At 38.4% G+C, this 8,172-nt stretch overlaps 1 long non-coding RNA gene across 1 annotated transcript; it reads left to right on the top strand.

Moving 5' to 3' along the window:
* Nucleotides 1–274: 274 nt before the first annotated feature.
* On the top strand, nt 275–4,259 carry LOC119890751. The gene is made up of 2 exons (XR_005442294.1): nt 275–614; nt 3,573–4,259. It is a non-coding gene; the product is annotated as an uncharacterized LOC119890751 (long non-coding RNA).
* Nucleotides 4,260–8,172: the final 3,913 nt, after the last annotated feature.

Raw genomic sequence — 8,172 nt, 5'->3', positions numbered from 1 at the left:
GACTGTAGTACGCCCGGTCAGAATCGCTGCGTGGGGGGTTCTGTTTCTGTTCTTTATTCCACCAAACACTGAAACAACTGTTAAGGGAAGAACAAATTTGTACTAAGTGTTTTTTGTTTGGCCTCATGTGAATAGTTTCCCTGTGGATCTTGACACCTCTAGGGTACACACTCTCCTTTTGTGTTGCAGTTTTATGGGCATGGTGGATCACAAGGAATGATTCACCACTGTAAACCATCACTAAACTAAACACGCTTTTTTATGTTTTGTTTTTTTCCTGTCAGGTGAGCTGTGACCCCCCCCCCTTCCTTGTCTGTCTGCGCACCTGCATGTACCGTGGGCAGCCGCGGCCTTTCAGAGAGGTGCTGTGCCCAGAGACTTTGCTGCACTAGGAGTAACCCATGGCTTCTGGCCCTCCATCACCCTCAGTAGGCCACAGGCTCAGGCTGCTGGAGTTGCTACTTGGGCTTCCTCTATTTATCTTGCTGGTTTCTGGGCTGGGACCAGTACTGGGTCAGAAGGTGTACACCAACACATGGGCTGTCCACATACCTGGAGGTTTGGAGGAAGCTGATCGGATTGCCAGCAAACACGGATTCATCAACTACGGACATGTAAGTAAAAAGCTGCATTTTTTGCTCTTAATGTTTAGACATAATGAGAAAGTCAAAGAACTGAAAGACTATTAGTGCTGAAACGAGGGATATATGTGACAATGAAACTACATTATGACTCAGTGCACTCATGTATGATCATTACGAGTTATTTATGATTCTTAATTCTTAATTTAAAGTTAATTGTATTGGGGCTTCCTGTTGGCTGCGCTGTCAGACAGCTAAGTGCAGCAGGAGTATCTCGTCTCCTTTCTGCCTTTTGTATGACTGTAGTAAATGATGTGGCCACCAGCTACTGAACATCCTGTCAGTGCTTCATTCTTCAACAGTTCAATTTGTTGCATTCAGATATTGTTTCATGGAAGTGGTGTTACAAGGAGCAGGGTGTTTTTTGTACCCATGAACAAACACGTCACAACTACAGGTTTGCTTGTTGGTGAACCGGTTATGACAGTAGCCTAAAGCTGGGAACAGAGTTTAAGATTACCGACACCTACAATGCTGATTGAATTTCACCAACATACACAGTATGCTTTTAGTGTTGACAGTCAAGAAGAAATGCATATTGAGTAGAGCTGCAGCGATTAATCAATTAGTTGTCAACTATTTAATTAATCGCCAGGTATTTTGATTTGTGTAATTTTCTAAGGAAAAAAAGAAGTCAGAATTGTCTAATTCCAGCTTCTTAAATGTGAAATATTTTCTGGTGTCTTTACTAGTCTTTGTCAGTAAATTGAATATCTTTAGGTTGTGGACAAAACAAGGCATTTGAGGACATCATTGTGGGCTTTTGGAAACTCTAATTGACATTTTTCACCATTTTCATTTTAAAGACCAAACAAGTAATCGATTAATCAAGAAAATAATCTACATAATAACGACAGTGAAAATAATCCTTAGTTGCAGCCCTAATATTGAGCAATTGAGTAAATGGTGGATAAAACACTAAATGTAAGGTGCAGTATGCTTCGGGAGTGGACGTTTGGCCTTTTTATTTATGCTGAAATTTGTGTGTAAAAGGTTTAAATTATTAAAATCTTATTATGCCCGTAGCTCTCCAGGCACAGTAGGTGTGGGCGATGTACGGATAAACATTTCCTGTGTGCTTCAGTGACGTCTTCTCTCGTGACTTCCTGTTTGATCTCAGTGGAAACTAATTAGCCAAGTTATCCTTTAAATTCATCATGTCCTCTCCTAAAAAAACAACTTGTTAAAATAGTGTAGTCTTCAGTAGGACTAAAGAAGGGTGTTCCTTGTCTTTGTTATAGAGAGTCTTCTTCGTTTTGTGTACTATTAAACCTAAATCATATTGTGCTTAACAGTCATTTGCCCTGATGGGAGAAGTACAGGTAATTTTACTGCTATAACAAAAGTGCTTTTTTGGCTTTTTACCAGCACATTTTTGAGCAATGAATATCTGATTTGGTGTCGGATCTACTTACTTTGCACTTAACCTTGCTGCTGATTCCTCTTTCAACCACAAACTCTTTCAATTTAACAAAGTTTCTAAACCTTTGTCCAGCTGACCTACTCATTCTGGACAGATGGGGAAAACCTAGCAGATGTTGATGTTGTTCAACCAATGATGATGAGTTATCAACTACTTCTAATATCAAGTGACATATACAACATTTTACGATAATCTGTTCCTCCCAACTGTAATTTGCAGATTGCACAATATACCTTTTTTAGCCCTTTAATTAAAGGTGTGACTCTGCACTAAATGATGTTTATATATAAAGTAGGAATGTGAGGATAGTTTTCATGCTAAATGTGTGTTTGCACGTTTTCAGAAAATGAAAAACTAACTAATCAGACATCAGACGGCTCTCCTTGCATATGTTTGGTTCCATAGTCTCACCACTTTTCCAGGGAACTGTTTTCTTCTTTGCACCATTTGGTCTCAGTGGTCACGACCAGGAATGTTACTTGTGCTCTGAGTCACAGCATGCAGACTAATGAGTAATGCTACACACTTAAACCCTTAAACTATGTATTGCCCGTAGACCGTGAGGAATCCAGACAAAGCAACTGCACCCATGTACTTATAAAACTGTGTCAAACAGAAATTCATGGAACACACACCTATTAATGCTAAAGAGAAGGGGTGTGTGTGTGTGTGTGTGTGTGTGTGTGTGTGTGTGTGTGTGTGTGTGTGTGTGTGTGTGTGTGTGTGTGTGTGTGTGTGTGTGTGTGTGTGTGTGTGTGTGTGTGTGTGTGTGTGTGTGTGTGTGTGTGTGTGTGTGTGTGTGTGTGTGTGTGTGTGTGTGTGTGTGTGTGTGTGTGTGTGTGTGTGTGTGTGTTCTCTGCTTGAGGAGGCTCCTGTGGTACATCAGTTCAGATAAAATCATCAAGATGAACCTGGTTCTGCCACCCTCACGGGATGACATGGGCTAAGTGTAGAGCTGTAACGATTAGTCCATTCACTGATTAGTCAATCAGCGCCTTTGGATTTGGGAAACTGTGATGACCATTTTGTAGACCAAATGATTTATTGATTACTTTCAATGTTGGTTATTTTCTCAAATAATCCTTAGTTGCAGACCTAATTAAGTTGAGTGCTTTAGACGGGAGGCGTCGGGAGGCCTTTCTGTTTTGGCACATACAGTCTGAGACGTGACAACATGACACAGCCACAATAAACCTTACAGTAAATGACATGGAAATGCCACATCTGTTAAGCTCTCAGTATGTTATTGATGCCTTCTCTCTGTTCATTAACTTTGAAAGGGGAGGCATAAGCACAAGTGATGACTAAAATAAAGATGCCATATTCTGCGGCACCCTGACTGCATTCCAGTACGTCACTGCTCATTGATTAAAATGAAGCCATTACTTTATGGCTGGGAACAAACAAATCAGTTATGGGCTTTGTGAGCTATGTGTGGCCAGGCATGGCGAGTTTGAACTGTGGGGCTGTGCGATTAGCTCTGCATCTGACTCTGCTTGTGTGTGCAGGTGTTGGAATTAGACAGGAGAGCTTGAGGGGAGGATCAAAGACTGCAGCTGGCCAGGTTTTACAGCTCTGATGATTTTTGTTTTTTGTTTTGCCTTCGTTCCTACTCCTCAAACTACGGCATCCATACACCCTGTCTCCGAAACATGTCAGAGCTGTTCCTCTGGTTGTGACACATGGAGCAGTTTGTCACAAAGGTGTCATGAAGGTTTTTTGTGAACACAGTAATTAAGAAGACAATTTAGAACCGAGCTGCGTTGCACCTCACGTTGCACCTGTCGAGTGGATCAATATTTTTTTTTTTATGTGATTTTTGCTTAGTGATGACATAATACTGATTTTCTCAAATGTAAAATAACTGCTTAAAATTGTTTAAACCACATAATTATTTCTGCTGCTGCGGTGTAATGTGTGTGTATCTGCTTGTCAAAATTAGGGCTGCAGCTAGTTTTTGTTATCTGTATGTCCTCGATTCATTGTTAGTTTTATGAAATGTCAGAAAATGGTGATATATGCCTGTCACATTTCTGAATTAATTTGTTTAAATACATGCTAAGTTAATTAATTAAAGTCATTACTTTAACAAATTATTCTTTTATATTTTAAGGGGAGTTTGATGGGAAGCGCCCCTTTTTGTTGGTTTCAAATGTTACTTTGTTTACTAAATAAAGATAACTTGTTGAGTCTGAGTACTTACCACCTTACCTTATCCAAAGGTTCTGCCCCATCATGCCAACAGTCGTTCTTGAGTTGCTGTAAGGCGTTCAGTGGCCGCCTGTTGTCATGAGTTTACCATTTACTGTGACTTATATGTATATATATATATATATATATATATATATATATATATATATATATATATATTATATATATATATATATATATATATATATATATATATATATAATATATATATATATATATATATATATATATATATATATATATATATATATATATATATATATATATATATATATATATATATATATATATATATATATATATATATATATATATATATGCGCAGTACAAACAGTAGTGCCTGTTCAGATCCTCCCTGACATAAAACTTTATTTTCTTCCATTATGTTTTAAGGTTAGGAACACAGTTGGCTGGCTGACGTGACGCATCTGTCCGTCTGTGTTGATGCTACTTCTTTAAGGTTGGTTTGACGTGTCAGGGGCCCAAAAGTCACTTGGAAGTCTATTCCTTTTTCTGTCAGTACTTATCAATCAAGGTGAGCTGGCCGACGTGGCGGTTGAGGTTGGTCGTTTGTCAGTGAGGGAACTTTAAGCCAACACTGTCTGACAGCTGCAAATCATGTAAAAACCTGATGCACTCTAAGCGCACCAACTGTCTCCGCAGAGTTACACCCCCTCTTTGCTCTATCTGTTACTTAGTTGTCATATGGCTTTACAATTCCTCCTCTTCAGTGTTAAATGAGATCCAATAGATAATACCAATAAGAAATATTAATGTGCATGGAATGAAGCGGACTTAAAGTAAATACTTTAGTAAGTACTTTAAAGTAAATGTTCCCATGACCAAGTGGATCACACCTCTCTCTTTGACTTCACTTCTAGATTATAGGCCCTTTTTAGAACATGTGGTCTAATTAAAACTAAGTTAAAGTAATAAAATTAAGAAAGGGCTGACTCACACAGTGGTAAATGGGTATTAAATGCCAACTTGCATCTCTGGAAGGTTATTTTACATTTTAAAGATCTTTTCTTGCCCACATCATCAGACTTTCAATGCAGTTTTTCAAGGGGAACTTACATTTCTGTGCTCCGTGTGGTTCAATTGTACCTCCATTACACTGGTATTTAAATAAATAGTGAAATGGCATAAGGGGGATTGCTATTGAGAGTAATAAGTGATTTGATAAGGAGCACTGTAGTTAAATAAACCTTAAGAATTATTATCGTGGAATCTGCGAACACGTTCAAATGGCTTGAGATCAAAGGCTTCATTTAAAAATTGATTAATTGTGGTCCACTACAAAAGTGCCCCTTTTTTATTTGTTATGCTTGACTGCTGGTTAAACTGCTAGATTTCTATATATATATATATATATATATATATTTTTTTAGGTCAGTCGTTTTTTTTTTGAAACATTGAGCCTTTTCTCTCTGTGGCCTCAGGCTTTCACTATCTCTTCCATCTTGTATGTAGCTCATGAAAGTTCCCTTACTGATGACGAGGCTTAAGTCTCAGTATTTAACTTGCTCTTTGCGATGTTGCAGGTTGCCTTCTGGCTCTAACTTGCATTGAGCTAGTTACAGCCATTGGATTAATTGCATTAGTCCGTTTAGCGTCATTGTAGAATAGTAAAGCTGCTAATTATATGAACATTTAACTTGTGCTTCAGTCAGGTATTGTACAAGAGGGCGTCATTAGCATTTCCAAAACAGTGGTTTTGTTTCCTGCTTCGTCCTTCTGGAATATGAAACAGGTTACTGGGACAGTTTATGGGACATTATGTTTGGAGGCTGCAAAATAAATCTCTGATTTGCCTTAGAAGCCGTCTTTGATTATTCATAAGAGGTGAAGAAAAAGGTGATACCATCTATTCCTACGCTCACTTCAAAGTCAAATGTAGCACTCCTCTGAAGTGTGTCGCTCCCCTTCTTGTGAACGGTGGTGAATAAAAAAGGCTATGTTCGCACGGCTGCTCTATTTAGAGGCCAACTGCCTTCATAGCTTGCTCTGCTGGTCCACCCCGAGGCTTTGCATGTGAGGCAGGATTGTGTTTGGCATACTGTGCCCTCACTGTACTCCATGGCACCATCTTGGCCTATTTCCGCTCTCTGATGTGCTGATCTCTTCTCTTCTTTCTGAAGTGGTTAGACGACTTTTATGAAGATTATTAATATTCTATTCTACACAAGATTAAAGAAGGATGGAGATGGATATTATCTGTCGTTCTGGTGATGTACATGAAGTGATGCTCTCCTATCTGTTACTCATGACAGAGCAGCATCTGTGAGAACTTCACTTTTAATCTAGACCCCTGATTTCTTAGTAGCTAAAAAAGATATGGTGGAAGGGTGAACTTTGAATCGCTTCCTTTCACATTTGGTCGATTTATTTATTTATTTTAATTTTTTCCCTTGTATTTTTGACAAGCTACTATTAATGAGAACTCCCCATAGGGCCTCACAATATCAGATATTACAACATCTCTTATTAAAGCCTAAATGTTGACATAATGTGACATAATCTGCATGTAACTTTTGGTGCTGTTTGACCAAGAAAATTATGTATTATAAAGTATTTCTCTCAGTATTGTGATCCTGTTCATTAAGTAGACAGATTCATTTCACTTGGCTGCCACAGTCAGCGTGCCATTGTGCATCTCTTCAAAGTCCAGAAACCCAGAAGACAATATTTACTCTGATAACAATATCATTTACCCGGCCCTATGTAACCACTCCCTCTTCTTTTAACTATACAGAAACCAGCATGTTTGATGGAAAGACATTTCGAGGCAGCAGCGCAGAGATAGTTGTGTGGAAGTTTAAATGTGTTCCCTCATTGAAATGAAGCCTGTGTTTACAAGTGATCTACCGACACAAAGGGAGCAAATGACCAAATGTATTTTTAGACCAACTTCTCACTTTGGTAAATCTAACTGTGCCGTGTTACCGGTTCTTTTCACTTGGAGAATTTTACTGTGCAGCAGGAGTTTATTTTCTTTATTGACTTGTGGTCCATATTTGTTTTTCCTTCTCTCTAGGGTAATAAAGACAAAGTCACTAGGCATTATGCTTTAATTTCCCTGTGTTTATAACTTATTAACTTATGTTGTAGCATTAAACAGTTTATATACAATTTCATGTAGCATTTATTGTATTTGTTGGGTTAAATAATGTGGTTTGGATGTAGTTTGAGGAGCAGGTTTTGTTGACTTAAAACGATCGTTCACCTTTGTTGAAACATAAAAGTGCCTTTTTTAAATAGTATGCTTTATATTTGTTGGTACTGGAGTTAATCACGTCCATGCATTTTACAAACGCAGGTTGTCTAATCTCCATTCTCTCTACTTTGTTATGAAGTTTTTTATCTCGCTTGCAAAAAATGGTAATAGTTGAAGGTCTCACTGTGTCTTTGTCAGGCAACACCTTAATTTAGAGGCTCCGCTAAACTGCGCTGTCCGATAAGGGCTAAATTATTTTGGACCCATCTCTCAGTTGAAGCCTCATTGCAAGGTACAACCAGTGTGAACATGAAGCAATTAACTGTGGGTAAATAAGGGAGTTGAGGAAATTAGCTAGAAAACCTTCTGACTGCATATGATTGGCCCAGAGTTGATGGGAGAAGAAGCTCCCTGCTGAGTACTGAGAGGAGCTACTCTGCATGATTTGTACAGTCACACAGGGTTTTTATTTCTCTTTTTTTTTTTTTTTTTTTTTTTTTTTGTGCTGCATTGCCACAAGTCATCTGCCAGAAACAAGATGCATCCACACTCTCATAAAGCCCCATCAGGGTTAAATCCACGCCTCTTTGCCTGTGCTTCATCCTACTTTGTAGCACAGTGTGAAATGAACTTTTGAAATGTCACGAAAAACTGTGACTTATTTGTGTTTTCCAGCAGCT

This window comes from Micropterus salmoides, unplaced genomic scaffold (genome assembly GCF_014851395.1).
Source record: "Micropterus salmoides isolate LMB-PRFRI ecotype aquatic unplaced genomic scaffold, ASM1485139v1 Ms_hic_scaffold_6, whole genome shotgun sequence".
NCBI classification, from domain to species: Eukaryota; Metazoa; Chordata; class Actinopteri; order Centrarchiformes; family Centrarchidae; genus Micropterus; species Micropterus salmoides.
Note: the sequence above shows the minus strand (reverse complement) of the source record. Positions and strands in the feature narration are given on the sequence as shown.